The sequence below is a fragment of the Pelophylax lessonae genome, assembly GCF_965119305.1.
Source record: "Pelophylax lessonae genome assembly, chromosome: 4".
Lineage (NCBI taxonomy): Eukaryota > Metazoa > Chordata > Amphibia > Anura > Ranidae > Pelophylax > Pelophylax lessonae.
The window spans coordinates 225,611,009-225,634,415 of record NC_138771.1 but is presented as its reverse complement, the minus strand read 5'-3'; positions in this window follow the sequence as shown (position 1 = coordinate 225,634,415).

Sequence of the window (23,407 nt, the reverse complement as noted above, 5' to 3'; positions counted from 1 at the left end):
TCACAGTGGGAACATTCTGAGATTTACCCTTAGCTGTATGGAGTGATGTGCTACTACATTTGAATGCTGCTCTAAAGGTTATTAATCCCTATTTAAATGTATGCTGCTAGCCTGCTACATTGTAGTCCTGCTGAAGAAGATGGTTGACCCTTTCCATGCGATGCTAGGCCTACTGGTCTTAGCTTAAAGTGGTAGTAAACCGCAAAAAATCTTCTCCCTGAAAGTTAATGGCATAATGTGCTAGTATGCATCGCATACATTATTAATATTATTATCACATTATTTTTGTTATCACTTTATTTTTGCGTGGCTGTTTTGTTACATATTTGAATGTATTCTGTGTTAATTATCTCACAGCAGAGCAGAGTCGCTGCTTATATCACCAATTAGTTGTGGTTTTAATAATGATGTTTTCCAAGCGCAGTTTAAAATTTTGGATTTTATATATATATATATATATATATATATATCTATTCTAAGTATCTTCTCTTTTTCTGTATGTATGGACTCTGCGGTGTCTGCAAAGTACCACTTCTCTTGTCCTGTATGCCTGTTTAACAAAAAATCAGTGTGTGCTTTGCTGCTTCCTTCCACAAGATGTTGCCTTTGCATCTGCCCAGTAAAGATCCCAAATTGCTACATGTGAAAAGTCAGGGCCTACAGACTAACACAACAGCAATTATGGAGGCCACGGCCTCAATGTATTTTATAGGTACAAGGAAGCCCAGGTTTTGTTTAACCATGTCTCTTAGACCCTCCCACTCAAATGTTTTGCTACACCCACTTTTTTGCTGCACCCCGCTACGCGCACTGCAAGTCCCTTCCTCCCTGTCATGTCCCTCATTCTCGGAAGCTCGGAAGTTGTGAGGTATGTTCTGTATGTATGAACAATGCACAGTGCCAAGAAAAATAGCGCTTGCAAAAATAATAATAACTAATACCTCCAATAAAACTAGTGGACGACTGTATAATATACAATCAACTATAAAAAGCGCAGTGTTAATAAATACCATTACATATGTGATAAACTATTCATCAGTGAATGAAAGTGCACCAGTGCTGGTAAATGTGAAATCAAAAAGATTTTTCCAAATACATATGACTAATAGCAAAAAAAGTCCAGTTACTGTGCAAACAAATAGTCAATTAAAGGTGATAAGGTGCTGATAATAACACAACAAGGTGCTGAAGTGCTAAGGTGCTTCCAAAATCCAGTACGAGGTGTCTCAGAATCCCTCCAAGAACCGCACTCACCAGAATTGATGGACCCTCTACTGGGGTCAAGACAGGTTGAAAGTGAAATAATACCAAGGGACCACCTTCAGGCTGCCTTTATCCTCTTATTTTTGATTCCAGTCTGCAGGGACCACAATTCCTTCACTGAGAGTCTGATTCCTCCAGGGTGAAATTCTATTATAATGGCCCCTTTAAGCTGTTAAACTCAAAAGGAGGGAATAGACCACATTGTGAAGCCAGTAAGGTGAAGGGGTTTTAATAAAGTGCTAAAACTTACTTACAAACAGTAATAGATGGTAATGCATATACTGTAAGGGAAGCAAACAGAACGCCGTATCACAGCGGTGACTTCCAGGAACGCTCGCGCGTGCGTTCCACGGCCCCAGGAAGTGATGTCACCCTGGGCTGTGGTTGTGGGAGTGATGGGCAGGGGGTTTACTGGAATTTTGAAGCCCCCTTTGACAAGGGGGTCCCCAGATCCTGCCCTTCATGTAAATGAGTATGGGGTACAATTGCTTTGTTGAAAAAAAGAAACCAATGTCCCCCGATGTAGATCTATCATTAATCATGATGCCCGTTGCAACCGGAGGTGATGTCGCCAGGTGGCCCCACCCTTTACCTATTTAAGAACTGTCAAATTGCAGAGCAGGCAGACAGCTGTTAGCCTTGTTGCTGGCAGATTCTCTTTTTTTTTTGTTTCCGGCAGCGTGATTGACAATGGATCTATATTGGAGGACTTTTTTAAATAAAGGAATTGTCAAAAAATGCATATTTGTTTTTATTTATTTTTTACTCTTTTTTGGTGGGTAGGGGAGGGGGGTGTGATCTGGGAGCCCCCTTTTTTAAAGGGAGCTTCCAGATTCTGATAAGCCCCCTGCCCACAGACCCCCACAACCACAGCCCAGGGTTTTCTGGAAACTAACTATGCACCTCTGCCCCTCTGCCCCCCCCTCCCCAAAGCACCCCCTCTTGTTGAAGGCATGTGGCCTGGTATGACTCAGAAGGGGGGGCACTTGCTTGTCCCCCCCCCCTTTTCTGGCCTGCTAGACGGCATACTTGGACAAGGGTCTGGCATGGATTTTTGGGAAGACCCCAACCATTTTTAAAAAAATATTTTTGCATTATTAATAGTTGTCCCCCAAGGCAGTATCTGCCATACCCTTTAAATGGCCAATAACTTGCATATAGGCCTTCAAAATGGGGACTTTTGATTTTTTAAGTTTGGGTCCCATAGACTTTAATAGAGTTTGCGGCTCAGGTCTGAACTTTTCCCATGTTCGGGAGTTCTGGTGCGAACCTAACCATGGGGTGTTCGGCCCGTCACTAATATTTATATATATATATATATATATATATACTGTATATATAAAATAAATGCACATTTACCAAAAACTATCTATACTACTGGGGTAAAAAGGGACACACACACCCACACAACACAAATACTTACTTGTAGGACAAGACAAACCCAACCATCCAACCATTCAAAAATTGTAAAGGGAGACAATCAATCTTCTCAAGCCTTCAGGAAGGGCCAGGAGGCATGCACTCATATTCACAGGTTGATAACAGAGCCACTAAATGCATCCTAATTCCAATTTTTAGGCCTAAATCAGGCCCCAAGCACTATAGATTGGCATGGTACTCCTGCCCCCAAGTTTTTTCCCAGTAGTATTTTGGTTTCTCATTATGTGTAGTCATTATATTTAATATACTGTATATTCTTTTTTTTCTCTCAGAGTTGTTTTTTTGTTTATGTCTATATTTATTATGTTGGCTATATTTACATATTCTTGTAGACTTGTTTTGAATATATGGACAAAATGAATCGGGCCTGTCTCCTGATGAAGTGGTTACTGGAAAAGGGGTAGACACAGTATTACCTCCTGCCTGTGGGTGCAGAATTGCATACATCCCAACCGTCTCGGATTTGCCTAGACTGTCCAAAAATTTCACAAATCCGGGCTGAACCACTCAGTGAAGCCCAGTGCCTGTTAGTGTGCATCGTGCAGTGCCTAGCCAGTATAGTCCCCCCACCTCCCATGTCTGCTCACTCGCCTGCCAGGTTTCCCACCTGCTGTACAGAATGGAAGAGGAGGGAGGCAAAATCTGCTCCACCACCTCCCCATGTCCCCCTGTGTCTGCCCATAAATCCTGGTGTGCAGCCAGTCATGTGACTGGGAAGGGGTTGTGTGGGTGGAAATTTTGAAGCAGTGCACATGATGTCACTGCCTTCCATGCCTCTAGAGAAAAGCAAGGCTCAGGTGAGTAAAAGTCTGTGACTGAACTCACCCTTCTCTCTCTTCCTTCCTTTCATGTACCATAGTGATCTTTCCTGAATTTCATGTGCCATAGTGATCCTTCCTTTCAGTCTTCCATGTGCCATAGTGATTATTCCTGCCTTCCATGTGCCATAGTGATCCTTCCTGCCATCCACGTGCCATAGTGAGCCTTCCTGCCTTCAATGTGCCATAGTGATTCTTGTTGCCTTCAATGTGCCATAGTGATCCTTCTTGCCATCCATGTACCATAATGTTTCTTCCTGCCTTCCATGTACCATAGTAATCCTTTCTTCCTGCCTTCCATGTGCCTTAGTGATCCTTCCTGCATTCCATGTACCATAGTGATCCTTTCTGCCTTCTATGTGACATAGTGATCGTTACTACCTTTCATGTGCCTTAGTGATCCTTCTTGCCTTCCATGTATAGTAGTGATCTGTTTTGCCTTCCATGTATAGTAATGATCCTTTCTTCCTGCCTTACATGTGCAGTAGTGATCCTTCTTGCCTTCTATTTACCATTGTAATCCTTCCTGCCTTCCATGTGTCATAGTGATCCTTCTTGCCTTCCAAGTGTCATAGTGATCCTTCGTTCCTGCCTTCAATGTGCCAAAGGGATTCTTCGTTCCTGCCTTCCATTTGCCAAAGTGATCCTTCCTGCCTTTCATGTGCCAAAGTGATCCTTCCTGCCTTCTATGTACAATAGTGATCCTTTCTGTCTTCTATGTACCATAGTGATCATTCCTGCCTTCCATGTACCAAAGTGATCATTCCTGCCTTCCATGTACCAAAGTGATCCTTCCTGCCTTCTATTTATTAAAATGATCCTTGCTACCTTCTTTTTTGCCTTCCATGTGCCATAGTGACCCTTCCTTACTGCATTGCATGTGCCATAGTGATTCTTCCTGCCTTCAATGTACCATTGTGATCCTTTCTGTCTTCAATGTATTATTGTGATCCTTCCTGCCTTCCATATGTCATAGTGATCCTTCCTGCCTTGCAAGTGCCATAGTGATCCTTCCTTCCTGCCTTCCATGTGCCAAAGTGATCCTTCCATACTTCCATGTACCATAGGGATCCACCCTGCCTTCCATGTGCCATAGTGATCCTTCCTGCCTTCCATGTAGCAAAGTTATCCTTCCTGCCTTCCAAGTGCCATTGTGATCCTTCCTACCATCCATATACAGTAGTAATATTTTGTGCCTTCCATGTGGCATAGTGACCCTTCCTTCCTGCCTTGCATGTGCCATAGTAATCCTTCCTACCTTATATGTACCATAGAGATCCTTCTTGCCTTCCATGTACCATTGTAATCCTTCCTGCCTTCCATGTGTCATAGTGATCCTTTCTGCCTTTCATGTACCAACGTGATCTTTCGTGCCTTCAGTGTGCCATTGTGATCCTTCCTGCCTTCCATGTGTCATAGTGATACTTCCTGTCTTCCAGGTGCTATAGTGATCCTTCCTTCCTGCCCTTCATGTGTCAAAGTGATCCTTCCAGACTTCCATGTACCATAGTGACCCTTCCTGCCTTCTATGTGCCATAGTAATCCTTGCTGCCTTTCATGTTAAAGTTATTCTTCCTGCCTTCCAAGTGCCATAGTGATCCTTACCACCATCCATGTACCAAACAGATCCTTTCTGCCTTCCATGTGCCATAGTGATCCTTTCTGCCTTTCATGTACCAACATTGTTCTTTTTGCCTTTAATGGGTCATTGTGATCTTTCCTGCCATAAAAGTGCTATAGTGATCCTTGCTGCCTTCCACATATTAAAGAAACCCTTCCTGCCATCCATGTGCCATAGTGATCCTTCCTGCCCTCCATGTGATATAGTGATTCTTGCTGCCTTCCATGTGCCATAGTGATTCTTCCTGCCTTCCATGTGTCATAGTGATCCTTCCTGGCTTTCATCTGCCATAGTGATCCTTTCTGCCTTCCATGTGCCATAGTGATCATTTCTGCCTTCCATGTACCAAAGTGATCCATTCTTCCTTCCAGATACCAAAGTGATAATTGCTGCCTTCATTGTGCCAAAGTAATCCTTCCTGCCATCCTTGTGACATAGTGATCCTTGCTGCCTTTCATATATCATATTGATCCTTCCTGCCTTCCATGTACCATAATGATCCTTCCTGCATTCCATGTACCAAAGTGATCATTGCTGCCCTCAATGTGCAATAGCAATCCTTCGTGTCATCCATGTACCAAAGTTACCCTTCCTGCCCTCCATGTAACAAAGTAATTCCTCCCTGCTTTCCATGTACCATAGTGATCATTCCTGCCTTCCATGTACCAAAGCGACGCCCCTTCCTGCCTTCCATGTGCCATAGTGATCCTTGCTGCCTTCCATGTGGCATAGTTTTTCTTCCTGCCTTCCATGTGTTATAGTGATCATTCCTGCATTTCATTTACCAAAGTGATTCTTACTGACTTCCATGTACCAACGTGATCTATGCTGCCTTTAGTGTACCATAGTGATCCTTCCTGCCATACTTGTGCTCTAATATTCCCTGCTGCCTTCCATATACCATAGTGATCCTTCCTGCATGCCTAGTGAACATTCCTTCCTTTCATGTGCCATAGTGACCCTTCCTTCCTGCTTTCTATGTGCCATAGTGGTCCTTCCTACCATCCTGTGCCTTAATGGTCTTTCCTGCTTTCATGTACCATAGTGATCTTTTCTGCCTTCCATGTGCCCTAGTGACCCTTTCTTTCTGCCTTTCATGTGACATAGTGATCCTTCCTGCCTTCCGTGTACCACAGTGAATCTTCCTGCCTTCCATATAGCATTGTGATCCTTTCAGTCTTCCATGTGCCATAGTGATCCTTCCTGCCTTTCCATGTACTAAAGTGATCCTTCCTGCCATCCATTTACCAAAGTGATCCTTCCTGCCTTCCATGTGCTATAGTGATCCTTCCTCCTTCCATTTGCCATATTGATCCTTCCTGCCATCCATTTACCAAAGTGATCCTTCCTGTGCTGGCATGCTGGCAGCACTCATGTTTATTTCCCAAAGACAACCTCTGGATATGATGCTGAGCATGTGCACTCAACTTCTTTGGTCGACCATGATGAGGCCTATTCTGAGTGGAACCTGTCCTGGTAAACCACTGTATGGTCTTGGCCACCTTGCTGCAGCTTAGTTTCAGGGTCTTGGCAATCTCCTTATAGCCTAGGGCATCTTTATGTAGAGCAACAATTCTTTTTTTCAGATCCTCAGAGAGTTCTTTGCCACGAGGTGTCATGTTGAACTTCCAGCTTCCAGTATAAGAAAATGAAAGCGATAACACCAAATTTACCACACCTGCTCCCCATTCACACCTGAGACCTTGTAACACTAACGAGTTACATGACAGCGGGGAGGGAAAATGGCAAATTGGACCCAATTTGGACATGTTCACTTAGGGGTGTACTCACTTTTGTTGCCAGCAGTTTAGACATTAATGGCTGCGTGTGGAGTTATTTTGAAGGGGCAGCAAATTTACACTGTTATATAAGCTGTACACTCACTACTTTACATTGTAGCAAAGTGTCATTTCTTCAGTGTTGTCACATGAAAAGATATAAAATATTTACAAAAAATGTGAGGGGTGTACTCACTTTTGTGAGATACTGTATATATATATATATATATATATATATATATATATATATATATATATATATATATATATATATATATATATATATGTGTTTATGCAATGTAATAAAGATTATGATGCATTTAATGTAACAATTTGTGTGGCATGTGTTTTGGGCATGTGGTACCCAATGGCCACCAGCTGCACCAACAATTTTTTACTTTTGAAATATTTACCATTAACCCAGAGCTTTTCCCTACAGTACTTTTTTCTGCTACTAGATGTCCTCAGTTTGATGGATAGCATTATTCAGCCCACATCCACTGATCTCAGGTCATCTTAGACCTGCCCCAGCTTGTTACTGGACAGTGAAAGGTGAAGCAGAACAGTAACAAGCTAATCTTTTTGTCATGCAGCTTTCACTTCCTTTAAGCATGCTCCTTGTTAGCACATAAACTTATTGACTTCTTGTACTGCTTTTTTCTATCACATTCCAATCCTGCTTTACATGGCCTGCAAAAGGCTGATACCAGGTCAAATACAACTACTTCACTACTACACTGCTTGCAATAACTACCATAAATAAATGACTGATAGTTACAAAGTTCCATTCATTTATGTCCTTTATATCTGCCCAGAGTTCAGATTTAGGTTAGAGAATAATTCCACTTTTATTGAGAAAAAAACATTCCCCTCTGGGTGATCTATGTGCATTGCAAGGATTTCTAACATATTTTGTTGCAGATTTCTATCTTTTGTTATTCTGAAGAAATAGCTGTTGGTTTATCTGTGCCCATGTGCTAAATGATTATGAAGGGACGTGGTTTCCCAATTATTCAACTGCTGTTGCACTTGCAGAGTTCTAATTGTGAAAATTGCAGGGTCTGCATCCCTTTAGACGTCATTTCCCTTTGAGATTATCTCACCAAAAATTGTATTTTTATTGCAGGGGATGCCCAAAACGTAATTTGTATCTTAGTGCAAACATCTGGGAGAATCAGTAAGCCAATCACACAAGCAGAAAATTACATTTCTGAGTGCGTTCTGTATACCATCAGTGTACAGAATGCCTCCAGGTAGCAATATTGCTATGCATTTTAAAGAAAACTACAGCGCTGCAGATTAAAAAGAAAGGGTCATTTTTTGAAAATAGGATTCAATTACAATATGAATTGTGTCACGACTGTATATGCATTTTTTTTTATTTGCTTTTGCTTTCCCCACAATACAGGAGTTAGCCTTTAAGGTTAAATGTTAGACTTAGAGGTTATGTTGAGGTTAAAAGCCAGTAAATAACTATTATTGTGTTTTTGAGATGCTTTAAAGTGGTTGTAAACTCACTTTGTAATTTTAAGGCAATCCCAAGTGTTTGTTATTACTATGTCCCCAGTGTACTGTATGTGCTTTATTAAAAAAATGCCTTTCTGTACCTCATTTTAGAGTTCCGCTTGCGGCTCACATGACGGCCCGGCGTTCCTTCTCCCGATCTTACAGCTACAGTGGGAGGGGCTGAGAATCCCCCACTGACGTCAGACTGGAGGAGGAGAGCGGCGGACGGCCACGTGAAATAGGGTATAAAACAGCATTTTTTTTTAAATAAAGGACACGCACTGGGGACATGGCATTATCGAACACTGGGGGTTGCCCGAAAATTACAAAGTAATTTTACCAGCTGCAGGAGAGGGGCAGGCACTGACACATGCTGACAGGCAGAGAGTGGGGGGGGGGGGGGGCGGGGGTAAAGGACCAAGGAGAGACAGCGTATGATGGAGGCATGTAAACTAATCACGGTGTCAGGGCTCAGCAGCCATGATAAAACATGGTCAGTTTACAGATGTGAGGGCAGCACCAGGCAGGATAAGCCAGGTATTTTAGATGATACAAAGGGCTAAATTTCACAGTACAAACACGGTGCTGTTATTTATGCTTTAGGCCCCTTTCACACATTCTGGTCCATCGGCGAACTCCGTTTATCTCAGCGGGGGATCGATCCGCCAATCTCCCGCTGAGCAGGCGGATGGCAGCTCTGTCTCTGCGCTGTGTGTGGAGACACAGCTGTCAGGTCCCGCTGTTCTCTATGGGGGTATTGGATGGGAACGGACCTTCTGTCCATTCTCATCCGATCCGATTCGCTGGACGGATAGGATATAGGGTTTCCATCTGTCCAGATTTGACGGATCAGATCGGATGTCAGCGGACATGTCTTCACTGACATCCGATGCCCCATAGAGATGCATGGTGCATCTGTTCAGATCCGCCAAAAAACGGAAAGGTGGATCTGAATGGTCCGCCTGCGTGAAAGGGGCCTTAAAGGAACAGGATCCATTTTCTTTTCTTTTTTTTAGGGTAACAAACGCTTTAAGTATTTAACTTGTGCGTTAAAAATGTTTATGTCCATAAAGTGTATTACATGTAGTACAAGATTTTCTGGTACAAATAATTCAGTGATAAAAGCAGCCAAGAAACTAAACTCTAATGTATGACTTACTGGGTGCCTTTAACGTTTTAGAGCCAATGGTGAAAAAAGCTCCTCTTCCTTCCAGCTGAGTTCTTATTTGATGCAGTATTCATCTAATGATATTGAAATATTAATTGGGCTTGCACTTGCATTTTTATTAATGACATAATAACTACAAAGCTTCTCTGGCTGATCAATTCTAGGTAATGAGTAGGGTTGAGCGGACACCTAGATGTCCGTGTTCGACGGGTTCGGCCGAACTTTAAAAAAAAGTCCGGGTCCGTGTCCCGGACTTTTACCGAACTTTTCCCGGACACCGAACCCCATTGAAGTCAATGGGGACCCGAACTTTAAGGCACTAAAATGGCTCTAAAACACCAAAGGAAAGGGCTAGAGTGCTGCAAATGGCAGCAAAACGTAATTAAGAGCATGGCAAGTGCTCTGCAAACAAATGTGGATAGGGAAATAACTTAAAACAACAAAAAAAAACAGAAAAATAAAACAATGTTCTTCTTCATCTCTGAAGGACGAGGCCCATATGGAGTAGGAGGGAGGTTGAGGTGGTGGTGGATGTGGCGGTGACATAGGCGTGCGCACAGGGTGTGCTGGGTGTGCCTGGGCACACCCTAATCACCTAGGGCACATAGCATTGCCAGTGAGGAGATGGGAAAGATCTCCCTGGGACCTGCTCTGCTCTATTTCTCCTTGCCTACAGGTACATGGCCCCGATACATTACTCTCCCTGCTGGCAAACACATGCATGTGTATTTCAACTTTGGGGTGCACACCTTAATGCAATAGGCTGCGCACACCTATGGGCGGTGTAGGTGGAAGCGGCGGTGGAGGAGGACCAGGGCCGGATTAACAGCATCATGGGCTTGGTGCTGAGGATTTTGAAGGGCCTTAGGGCCGTGCCTTGCCATGCACCCAGAGGAGGAAGGGTGCAGCCATGCATGCCTAATTCAACATGGGATGCTGTCTCTGAAGCCCATAAACACATCCATGCATCGCCAACTGTCCCTCCTTGTCCGGCCTTCACGCTGTGTGGGGAGGTTCTGAGGGTGCTGCCTGGGGAAGCGAGCATAGAAGCCAGACTTCTGTGTTTACAAGTGACAGAAGAGCGGTAACAGTGAATATGGCCAACCCGGGGCCTATATAAAAGGTAGGGGCCTGGAGCTGCAGCTCCAATAGCCCCTACATTAATCTGGCCCTGAGGAGGAGGACGAGGTAGCCAACACTGCTTCTTTTCAAAAATTTTAAATGAGGGTACACCCCAAAAGAGTGAGAAAGAGCAAAAATGGAACAATGGGTGGGTAAGGTCGGTATCCATTGCTATTCTGCATAAGGTACGGAAAAGTCCCGTGGGATCCATGCCTGGTTCATTTTAATGAACGTGAGCTTGTCCACATTGTCTCTGGACAGGCGGCTGCGCTTGTCTGTTATAACGCCCCCAGCCGTGCTAAATACCCGTTCAGATAATACACTGGCTGCAGGGCACGCCAGCACCTCCAAGGCGTAAAGGGCAAGCTCAGGCCATGTGCCCAATTTGGAGACCCAGAAGTTGAAGGGGGCAGACCCGTCATTCACTACATGTAGGCGTGTGCACACATACTGCTCCACCATGTTGGTAAAATGCTGCCTCCTGCTAAGACGTTCCATCTGAGCTGCTGGTGCTGCTGTTTGTTGTGGCGTGCTGACAAAGCTTTTCCACATTTCGGCCATGCTAACCCTGCCTTCTGAGGTGCTGGCGGTGCCCTGGTTGCGTTGGCGACCTCCTCCTCCTCCTCCTCTGCCTTGTGCTTCCACTGTGGCCCCGCTGTCAGATGGGAATGCCAGCAGCATGGCGTCTACCAGCGTGCGCTTGTACTCGCGCATCTTGCGATCGCGCTCCAGTGAGTGAATTAAGGACGGTACGTTGTCCTTGTAACGGGGATCCAGCAGCGTGGCCACCCAGTAATCAGCACAAGTTAGAATGTGGGCAACTCGGCGGTCGTTGTGGAGACACTGCAGCATGTAATCGCTCATGTGTGCCAGGCTGCCCAGAGGCAACGAAAGGCTGTCCTCTGTGGGAGGTGTATGGTCCGTGTCCTCTGTATCCCCCCAGCCACGCACCAGTGATGGCCATGAGCTGGCCTGGGTGCCACCCTGCTGTGAACATGGTTCCATCTCCTCCTCCAGCTCCTCCTCCTCCTCATCCTCCTCATCCTCCAGAACTGTGCCCCTGCTGGACAATTGCGTCCCTGGCGTTTGCGTGTGCAGGAACCCACCCTCGGAGCCCCTTGCGAATGACTGCCCTGAAAGCCTTGGAAATGTTACCTCTTCATCCTCCTCCTCCTCCTCATCCTGTGCCACATCCTCTTCCATCATCGCCCGAATTGTTTTTTCAAGGAGGCATAGAAGTGGGATAGTTAAGCTGAGAACGGCGTCATTGCCACTGGCCATGTTGGTGGAGTACTCAAAACAGCGCAACAAGGCACACAGGTCTCGCATGGAGGCCCAGTTAATGGTGGTGAAGTGGTGCTGTTCCGCAGAGCGACTCACGCGTGCGTGCTGCAGCTGAAACTCCACTATGGCCTGCTGCTGCTCGCACAGTCTTTCCAGCATGTGCAAGGTGGAGTTCCACCTTGTGGGCACGTCACATATGAGGCGGTGAGCGGGAAGGCCGAAGTTACGCTGCAGCGCTGCCAGGCGAGCAGCAGCAGGGTGAGAACGCCGAAAGTGCGCACAAACGGCCCGCACTTTCTGCAGCAGCTCTGACATATCGGGGTAGTTTTTAAGGAACCTCTGCACCACCAAATTCAGCACATGCGCCAGGCAAGGGATGTGCGTCAAACCGGCTAGGCCCAGAGCTGCTATGAGATTTCGCCCGTTATCGCACACCACCAGGCCGGGCTTGAGGCTCGCTGGCAGCAACCACTCATTTGTCTGCTGTTCCATGCTCCTCCACAACTCCTGCGCGGTGTGTGGTTTGTCCCCCAAACAGGCAAGTTGTAAAACTGCCTGCTGTCGTTTACCCCTGGCCGTGCTGAAGTTGGTGGTGAAGGTGTTACGCTGTCCGGATGAGGAGGCGGTAGAGGATGAGGAAGCGGAGTAGGAGGAGTTAGGAACAGGAGGCAAACTGAAGCGCCCTGCGAACATCGGTGGTGGAAGGACATGCGCCAAATTGCTATCCGCCTCAGGCCCATCCGCCACTGCATTTACCCAGTGTGCCGTTAGGGAGATATAACGCCCCTGACCGTGCTTACTGGTCCACGTATCCGTAGTTAGGTGGACCTTGGCACAGATGGCATTGCGCAGTGCACACCTGATTTTTTCCCCCACTTGGTTGTGCAGGGAAGGGATGGCTTGCCTGGAAAAGTAGTGGCGGCTGGGCACGACGTACTGTGGGACAGCCACCGACATAAGGTTTTTAAAACTGTGCGTCTCCACCAGACGGAATGACAGCATTTCAAAGGCCAATAATTTTGAAATGCTGGCATTCAGGGCCAGGGATCGCGGGTGGGTAGGGGGGTACTTCCTCTTCCTCTCAAGTGTTTGGGAGATGGAAAGCTGAACGCTTCCACGGGACATTGTGGAGATGGTTGTTGGTGACCCAGGTGGTGGTGTTGCTGACAGATCGTCTGTTTGCGGGGTGGCAGGTGCCGGTATCACTACAGATGTGGCTGGAGCGGCCGAGACTGCAGCAGAAGAGGAAGCAGGATGAGCCAGAGACGTTTCTTGGTTTTGAAGGTGTGTACTCCACTGCAGCTCGTGCTTTGCACTTAGATGCCTGATCATGCAGGTTGTGCTCAGGTTGAGAAGGTTCATGCCTCGCTTCAAGCTCTGATTGCACAGGGTGCAAACCACTCGTGTCCTGTCATCAGCACATTTTCTAAAGAACTTCCACGCTAGAGAACTCCTTTGAGCTGACTTTGGTGCGCTCGTTCCCTTGCTGCGTTGGGCAGTAGCGGGCGTAGTGTCTAGGGCACGGCCGCTCCGCTTCTGCACCCTGCTCCCTCTTCTGCTGTGCTGGTGGCTCTGTGCGACCACCGCCTCTTCCTCCAAACTACTCAGTTCACCTGCATGACGTTCATTCCATGTGGGGTCGAGGACCTCATCGTCCTCCACATCATCTTCCACCCAGTCTTCACCCCTGCCCTCCTTGTCGGTCTCCACAATGCTGAACGCCGCAGCAGTTGGCACCTGCGTTTCGTCATCATCGGAGACGTGCTGCGATGATCCTTGCATGTACTCATCTTGAGAAATAAGTGGTTGGGCATCGCTGCACTCAATCTCTTCCACTTCTGGGGCAGGGCTAGGTGGATGGCCCTGGGAAACCCTGCTGACAGAGTCCTCAAAAAGAATAAGAGACTGCTGTATGGCTTGGGGCTCAGACTGCTGGCCTGATTTGCAAGGGGGTGAGGTGAAAGACGGTTGGACATTGGCTGCAGGTGCCAACTCTGACCTTTCTGCAGTAGACTGGGTGGGAGACAATGTGAAGGAACTGGAGGCACTGTCAGCAGCAAACCAATCTACTATCGCCTCAACTTGTTCTGGCCTCATCACTTCTAGGGGCGTTTGATGCCCTACCAAATACTGATGCAGGTTCTGTCGCCTACTCACACTTGAGGAAGGTGTTTCACTTGTGCGTGTAGCTGGCACAGATCGACCATGTCCTCTCCTTGCAACAGGAGCTCTACCAGCAGCACCACGACCCAGGCCACGGCCCTTATTTGACGGTCTCCTCATATTTCTGTAATTTAAGATCTTGCCCTAGAAAGGTTTTTATTGAATAGCGGAATAGAAAATATGATCCAAAAAAAGTGTATGTATATCACACGTACACAACCACACTAGGCCCCAATTACTATTGTTTGTACCCCTAAAAGGCTAGATGAGGAGTAGGGGGAGTATGGAACAGGCAGCACCCTCAAACCTTCAGAAGTATGAGATGAACCCCAACAACTTGGAAAGGTGGATCTCTCTCACACGTACCGACACAGACTATCCCGCAATTCAATTGATCCTCAAAGGTTTTTATTGAATAGCGGAATAGGAAATATGATCAAAAAAAGTGTATGTATCTCGCACGTACACAACCACACTAGGCCCCAATTACTATTGTTTGTACCCCTAAAAGGCTAGATGAGGAGTAGGGGGGGTATGGAACAGGCAGCACCCTCAAACCTTCAGAAGTATGAGATGAACCCCAACAACTTGGAAAGGTGGATCTCTCTCACACGTACCGACACAGACTATCCCGCAATTCAATTGATCCTCAAAGGTTTTTATTGAATAGCGGAATAGGAAATATGATCAAAAAAAGTGTATGTATCTCGCACGTACACAACCACACTAGGCCCCAATTACTATTGTTTGTACCCCTAAAAGGCTAGATGAGGAGTAGGGGGGGTATGGAACAGGCAGCACCCTCAAACCTTCAGAAGTATGAGATGAACCCCAACAACTTGGAAAGGTGGATCTCTCTCACACGTACCAACACAGACTATCCCCCAATTTAACTGATCCCCAAAGGTTTTTGATTAAATAGCGGAATAGAAAATATGATCCCAAAAAAGTGTATGTATATCACACGTACACAACCACACTAGGCCCCAATTACTATTGTTTGTACCCCTAAAAGGCTAGGAGTAGGGGGAGTATGGAACAGGCAGCACCCTCAAACCTTCAGAAGTATGAGATGAACCCCAACAACTTGGAAAGGTGGATCTCTCTCACACGTACCAACACAGACTATCCCCCAATTTAACTGATCCCCAAAGGTTTTTGATTAAATAGCGGAATAGAAAATATGATCCCAAAAAAGTGTATGTATATCACACGTACACAACCACACTAGGCCCCAATTACTATTGTTTGTACCCCTAAAAGGCTAGGAGTAGGGGGAGTATGGAACAGGCAGCACCCTCAAACCTTCAGAAGTATGAGATGAACCTCAACAACTTGGAAAGGTGGATCTCTCTCACACGTACCAACACAGACTATCCCCCAATTTAACTGATCCCCAAAGGTTTTTGATTAAATAGCGGAATAGAAAATATGATCCCAAAAAAGTGTATGTATATCACACGTACACAACCACACTAGGCCCCAATTACTATTGTTTGTACCCCTAAAAGGCTAGGAGTAGGGGGAGTATGGAACAGGCAGCACCCTCAAACCTTCAGAAGTATGAGATGAACCCCAACAACTTGGAAAGGTGGATCTCTCTCACACGTACCAACACAGACTATCCCCCAATTTAACTGATCCCCAAAGGTTTTTGATTAAATAGCGGAATAGAAAATATGATCCCAAAAAAGTGTATGTATATCACACGTACACAACCACACTAGGCCCCAATTACTATTGTTTGTACCCCTAAAAGGCTAGGAGTAGGGGGAGTATGGAACAGGCAGCACCCTCAAACCTTCAGAAGTATGAGATGAACCCCAACAACTTGGAAAGGTGGATCTCTCTCACACGTACCAACACAGACTATCCCCCAATTTAACTGATCCCCAAAGGTTTTTGATTAAATAGCGGAATAGAAAATATGATCCCAAAAAAGTGTATGTATATCACACGTACACAACCACACTAGGCCCCAATTACTATTGTTTGTACCCCTAAAAGGCTAGGAGTAGGGGGGGTATGGAACAGGCAGCACCCTCAAACCTTCAGAAGTATGAGATGAACCCCAACAACTTGGAAAGGTGGATCTCTCTCACACGTACCAACACAGACTATCCCCCAATTTAACTGATCCCCAAAGGTTTTTGATTAAATAGCGGAATAGAAAATATGATCCCAAAAAAGTGTATGTATATCACACGTACACAACCACACTAGGCCCCAATTACTATTGTTTGTACCCCTAAAAGGCTAGGAGTAGGGGGGGTATGGAACAGGCAGCACCCTCAAACCTTCAGAAGTATGAGATGAACCCCAACAACTTGGAAAGGTGGATCTCTCTCACACGTACCAACACAGACTATCCCCCAATTTAACTGATCCCCAAAGGTTTTTGATTAAATAGCGGAATAGAAAATATGATCCCAAAAAAGTGTATGTATATCACACGTACACAACCACACTAGGCCCCAATTACTATTGTTTGTACCCCTAAAAGGCTAGGAGTAGGGGGAGTATGGAACAGGCAGCACCCTCAAACCTTCAGAAGTATGAGATGAACCCCAACAACTTGGAAAGGTGGATCTCTCTCACACGTACCAACACAGACTATCCCCCAATTTAACTGATCCCCAAAGGTTTTTGATTAAATAGCGGAATAGAAAATATGATCCCAAAAAAGTGTATGTATATCACACGTACACAACCACACTAGGCCCCAATTACTATTGTTTGTACCCCTAAAAGGCTAGGAGTAGGGGGAGTATGGAACAGGCAGCACCCTCAAACCTTCAGAAGTATGAGATGAACCCCAACAACTTGGAAAGGTGGATCTCTCTCACACGTACCAACACAGACTATCCCCCAATTTAACTGATCCCCAAAGGTTTTTGATTAAATAGCGGAATAGAAAATATGATCCCAAAAAAGTGTATGTATATCACACGTACACAACCACACTAGGCCCCAATTACTATTGTTTGTACCCCTAAAAGGCTAGGAGTAGGGGGAGTATGGAACAGGCAGCACCCTCAAACCTTCAGAAGTATGAGATGAACCTCAACAACTTGGAAAGGTGGATCTCTCTCACACGTACCAACACAGACTATCCCCCAATTTAACTGATCCCCAAAGGTTTTTGATTAAATAGCGGAATAGAAAATATGATCCCAAAAAAGTGTATGTATATCACACGTACACAACCACACTAGGCCCCAATTACTATTGTTTGTACCCCTAAAAGGCTAGGAGTAGGGGGAGTATGGAACAGGCAGCACCCTCAAACCTTCAGAAGTATGAGATGAACCCCAACAACTTGGAAAGGTGGATCTCTCTCACACGTACCAACACAGACTATCCCCCAATTTAACTGATCCCCAAAGGTTTTTGATTAAATAGCGGAATAGAAAATATGATCCCAAAAAAGTGTATGTATATCACACGTACACAACCACACTAGGCCCCAATTACTATTGTTTGTACCCCTAAAAGGCTAGGAGTAGGGGGAGTATGGAACAGGCAGCACCCTCAAACCTTCAGAAGTATGAGATGAACCTCAACAACTTGGAAAGGTGGATCTCTCTCACACGTACCAACACAGACTATCCCCCAATTTAACTGATCCCCAAAGGTTTTTGATTAAATAGCGGAATAGAAAATATGATCCCAAAAAAGTGTATGTATATCACACGTACACAACCACACTAGGCCCCAATTACTATTGTTTGTACCCCTAAAAGGCTAGGAGTAGGGGGAGTATGGAACAGGCAGCACCCTCAAACCTTCAGAAGTATGAGATGAACCCCAACAACTTGGAAAGGTGGATCTCTCTCACACGTACCAACACAGACTATCCCCCAATTTAACTGATCCCCAAAGGTTTTTGATTAAATAGCGGAATAGAAAATATGATCCCAAAAAAGTGTATGTATATCACACGTACACAACCACACTAGGCCCCAATTACTATTGTTTGTACCCCTAAAAGGCTAGGAGTAGGGGGAGTATGGAACAGGCAGCACCCTCAAACCTTCAGAAGTATGAGATGAACCCCAACAACTTGGAAAGGTGGATCTCTCTCACACGTACCAACACAGACTATCCCCCAATTTAACTGATCCCCAAAGGTTTTTGATTAAATAGCGGAATAGAAAATATGATCCCAAAAAAGTGTATGTATATCACACGTACACAACCACACTAGGCCCCAATTACTATTGTTTGTACCCCTAAAAGGCTAGATGAGGAGTAGGGGGAGTATGGAACAGGCAGCACCCTCAAACCTTCAGTATGAGATTGTGTTCACTGTACCCCACAAAGATTGAGTTCACTGCACCCCACAATGATTGTGTTCACTGCACCCCACAAAGATTGTGTTCACTGCACCTCACAAAGATTGTGTTCACTGTACCCCCCAAAGATTGTGTTCACTGCACCCCACAAAGATTCTGTTCACTGTACCCCACAAAGATTGTGTTCACTGCACCCCAAAAAGATTGTGTTCACTGCACCCCAAAAAGGATGTTGTTCACTGCACCCCAAAAAGGATGTTGTTCACTCCACCCCAAAAAGATTGTGTTCACTGCACCCCACAAAGATTGTGTTCACTGCACCCCAAAAAGATTGTGTTCACTGCACCCCAAAAATGATTTTGTTCACTGCACCCCAAAAAGGATTTTGTTCACTGCACCCCAAAAAGGATGTTGTTCACTCCACCCCAAAAAGATTGTGTTCACTGCACCCCAAAAAGATTGTGTTCACTGCACCCCACAAAGGATTTTGTTCACTGCACCCCAAAAAGATTGTGTTCACTGCACCCCAAAAAGGATGTTGTTCACTGCACCCCAAAAAGGATTTTGTTCACTGCACCCCAAAAAGATTGTGTTCACTGCACCCCACAAAGGATTTTGTTCACTGCACCCCACAAAGATTGTGTTCACTGCACACCAAAAAGGATTGTGTTCACTGCACCCCAAAAAGATTTTGTTCACTGCACCCCAAAAAGATTGTGTTCACTGCAGCCCAAAAAGATTGTGTTCACTGCAGCCCAAAAAGATTGTGTTCACTGCAGCCCAAAAAGATTGTGTTCACTGCAGCCCAAAAAGATTGTGTTCACTGCAGCCCAAAAAGATTGTGTTCACTGCAGCTCACACACAGAAAAATGGATGTGGATCACTGACACCTGCCTATCTCCAATCCCACACCACACAGCAATATCGATTGTAGTTTGTAGAACACAGTTTCCCTAAAATTCAGCAGACTCTGTCCCTAACAGGATTGAGAAGAGATCGTAGATCAGGATTGAGTGCAGACCCCACCCCCCACACAGCAATATCGATTGTAGTTTGTAGAAGACACTGACCCTATATAATTCAGCAGACTCTATCCCTAAAATGCCTACAACTCGCCCTGCCTAAACACTCCGACCTGTCCCTCAATTCTATCCGGACACAAATGGTTTTTTCCTGCCTATCTTTCCCTAATCAGCAGCCAGCACGTTGATGTGTGCTCTGTCCCTGAATCTAAGCAGCATAATGACGCCGCTGCGGCTGCCTCGAACTTATAAAGACTTGGTCACATGCTTCAGACGGCCAATCACAGCTACTGAGACATTTGCAGGCATGGCTGGGATGGCTTAAGGCACACCAGTTAAACGATTGTTGATTGGCTGTTGAAAGCCCGCCATGAAAAGAGCGCCAAAGCATGCAAAACCCGGAAATAAAACGACCGAACACGGATTTTTACCCGAACATACAGTAAAGTGTCCGTGTCCGTGTTCGGGTACAAAAAATCCAATTATTCGGTACGAACACGAATAATACAGTCCGTGTTCGCTCAACACTAGTAATGAGCAGACAGACCCCACTCATCCGTCCTTTTATGATTCCATTACCATATATAAACGGAAGAATTAACAATTATAAATCATTATAGTGTTGTGCTTTCTGGTATGATACAACTCTAAACATAAAAAGCATAGGCATGCAGTACGATCACTGCTTACACAACATGTATAAAACATCCAACAACATCTAAACTTTGTAATGCTAATGCTTTATCTCAGCCAGATGTGGGTCCACCTAGAGAAACAACTGAAGTGTTCAAAGAATAGCTAAAAGTAATAAAAGATTAGTGAGTCAAGACAATGCTCAATACTTTTTTTTTTTAACGCCCTGGTTGTCAGAGACCCCTTACAACAGTAGGAATGCATTCCATCTGCTCTGCTTTGGAGATCATAGCTAAAGGCCCAAATCATACAGAGGGTTTATTTTCTAACCCAACCGTTCTGAGCAAGTATGCAAAAAATGACAGCTAATTAGACACTGCTTCCATGTTCTGATTTGTAATAAACAAATAAAACCTAATTGCCGACTGGTTACTATGGTAGTTTGCCAATTATCTTCGAGACTATGAGAGTAAACAACTTTTTTTTGTTGTGCATAACCAGACCGTGTAGGATTTAGAGACAAGTAATGTACAGAAGTAAAATAATTCTGTTTCAAAATCATCTGTCCTTTTGACTAGGCATTGATGTTGCTTGTGAAAAGGAGTAACCTGTTCTCATCAGGGGCCATTTTAAATGATCACAAAACGAAAAAAGTCTGAATGTGCCTTTTCACTATTCAAGAATGACGAGATAAAGCATTTCATTGCAATAAATCATGCCAGTGTTGGTATAGATCTGTCAATCTATCCTCTCCCAGGCGTGTAATTTTATTTTGTTTGACAGAAACCCAGTACCTGAATAGTTTATTATTTTCATCCTTTCAGCTGAATTTGTTTTACGACATACACAATCTGGACTATAATAATTAATTTCCCCTGGCAGGTGCTGCAGTACTATGACCCTGCTAATGATAAGTATTATCTTTCTTAGACATAATGTAAGCCACCCAGACCTGGATTTGTTATTATATGTCACTCTAAGGTAATAACTTTAAATAATACATTTAACTGCAAATAACTCATGCAGAAGGGATAATGAGAAATAGAAATTTTGGCTTGCAATAAAAGTGCTCATTCTGTAAAGAATTGCCTACATTCTTTGACGTGTTCACTTGCAAATCTTGTACTTTATTTTTGCACTACATTTTGTAATTATATTTTTATACACAATTTATATAAAACTATCATATCATACAGAAATGTTGATATCATTTTGTGACTCATAACAGTTCCTATCCGGTGGAGCTTTCATTGTTTGGTTTCTACCACAGAAACTCTAGGGTCAGTTTGAGCAGAAGCCAATTAATCTACCGCAGTGTATATGGGTTATGAGAGGAAACAAACACTGAAAGAATTCAAAAGTGCCAAGGAAATTGTGGAAATAATAGCTTATTATAAACTTCTTCAAAGATGCTACATTATTAATTATTTTGAATATATAGATTGAAATAGTGTATGTACCAGTGGCAGCCCTTCCATAAGGGGCACAGGGGCGCTGTCCCCCTATTCGATGCACCTGGCCCCTAATCTCATGCCGCAGGGCGCCGGACGGATGGATTCCAATGGGTTTTTCTTTTTGGAAGTACACGATTAGAGCCAGAGGCTCTAATTGGCTTAAAAAATGGTGGGCTCTGGGCATAGAGCACTGCACCCTAAGCCCACCAAGTTGTGTGACAATATTGAATTCATATTCACTATTGTCTTCCTGATTCTCCTCCTGGCCAATCAGAAAGCAGGTCCTGAGACCCGATTAGCCAGGAAATCTTAGGACTCCCGGCCGATCAGGACCCAGTTTCTGTTCGGCCTGGAGGAGAAGCCCCGTCTCTTCCCTCGGCTGGAGTGAGGAGCAGCAGCCTCACCCCTCCTCGTCTCCTAAGTTAAGGCTCCCTTTCCATCCATCACCCACGCAGGGAGGAGGGGGATGGAAGTGCAAGTTATTGAGCACCAGCTGCCACTGGTATGCACCTAATGTTCAGAAGAATATGACCCTTTATTTGTTATAACTTAACACTTGTGTATCACCCTGTAAATCCATTTCATTACCCGGCCATTTTTCTCTGCTAAAAAAGTTTGACTGACATTTTTTTTTCTTTCTGAGAGAGATAAAGCTTTTTTTTAGTTTTTGTTTTTTAAAAACACAGTTTTTTTCTAATAAAAGTAAAAAAAAGACCAAACACTTCAAATTAATATCTGTTTTCTTTACTTCCTGTTAGAAGACATGGCACATAAGAATACAAGGACAGTATGAAAACCCCCAAAATGAACCTTTTTTTGAAGGTAGACACTCACATTTTTTTCAAATGAATAAAATTTACTGTTATTGAGGAGGTTCAAACAAGGGACGTTTATAATGAAGTGTTAGACACATTATCGCATGGGTAATATAAAGAATGGATATATGGTAGAAAGCTGTGAGAGTGGCATCATCACAATCTTAAGTAGAAACAAGAATGCCCTCCAATTGAATAAAGGAGTCTATTGTGGGCACAACAGACAATGGAAACTCAAAACACAGAATATATAAAAAATGGTACTTTTTTACATATCAAAAGGATAAAATTAGAATCATAAGAGAGTAGCGGCTAGTAAGTGGTGCATAGGCAACATAGTGATAATATTTACCAAAACATACAATTAGATTAGACATCTGATGCGTTTTTTTGTTTTTTTTTCTCTTTTTTTTTAATGCGTAGCATATAAAGAGAGGAGGAGGTGAACACGCTAATGTGTAGATGAACTGGTTAGGAAGGTGAGGGGTTAATATACAGTTCACATACAGAGACAGAATTTACTGTAGATCATACACTCCCTGGCCAAAAAAAAAGTTGCCACCTGGAATTAACTAAGCAACTAACTAAACTAAGCATGCAGTGACTATCCTATTGGATAGTTACTACACGTGCCCAAAGAATGAGTTTAGCTGACTACCTGAATATACTGAATGACCAGGTTATTCCATCAATGGTTTTTCCTCCCTGATGGCATGGGCATATTTCAAGATGACAATGTAAGCATTCATCGGGCTCAAATTGTGAAAGAGTGGTTCAGGGAGCACGAGACATCATTTTCACACCTGGATTGGCAACCACAGAGTCCAGAACCTAACCCCATTGAGAATCTTTGGCAGGCCCGGACTGGGAGAAAAAATAGGCCCGGGCATTTTGGACTGAGCAGCCTGGAAGGGGGGGTGACAGGGCATGACAGGGGCATGGTGGGGCGTGGTGGGGCGTGGCGTTCATCGGGATGGTTGATGACAGGATTTAATGTTCCAGGATGTGTGGATTCGATTACGGTA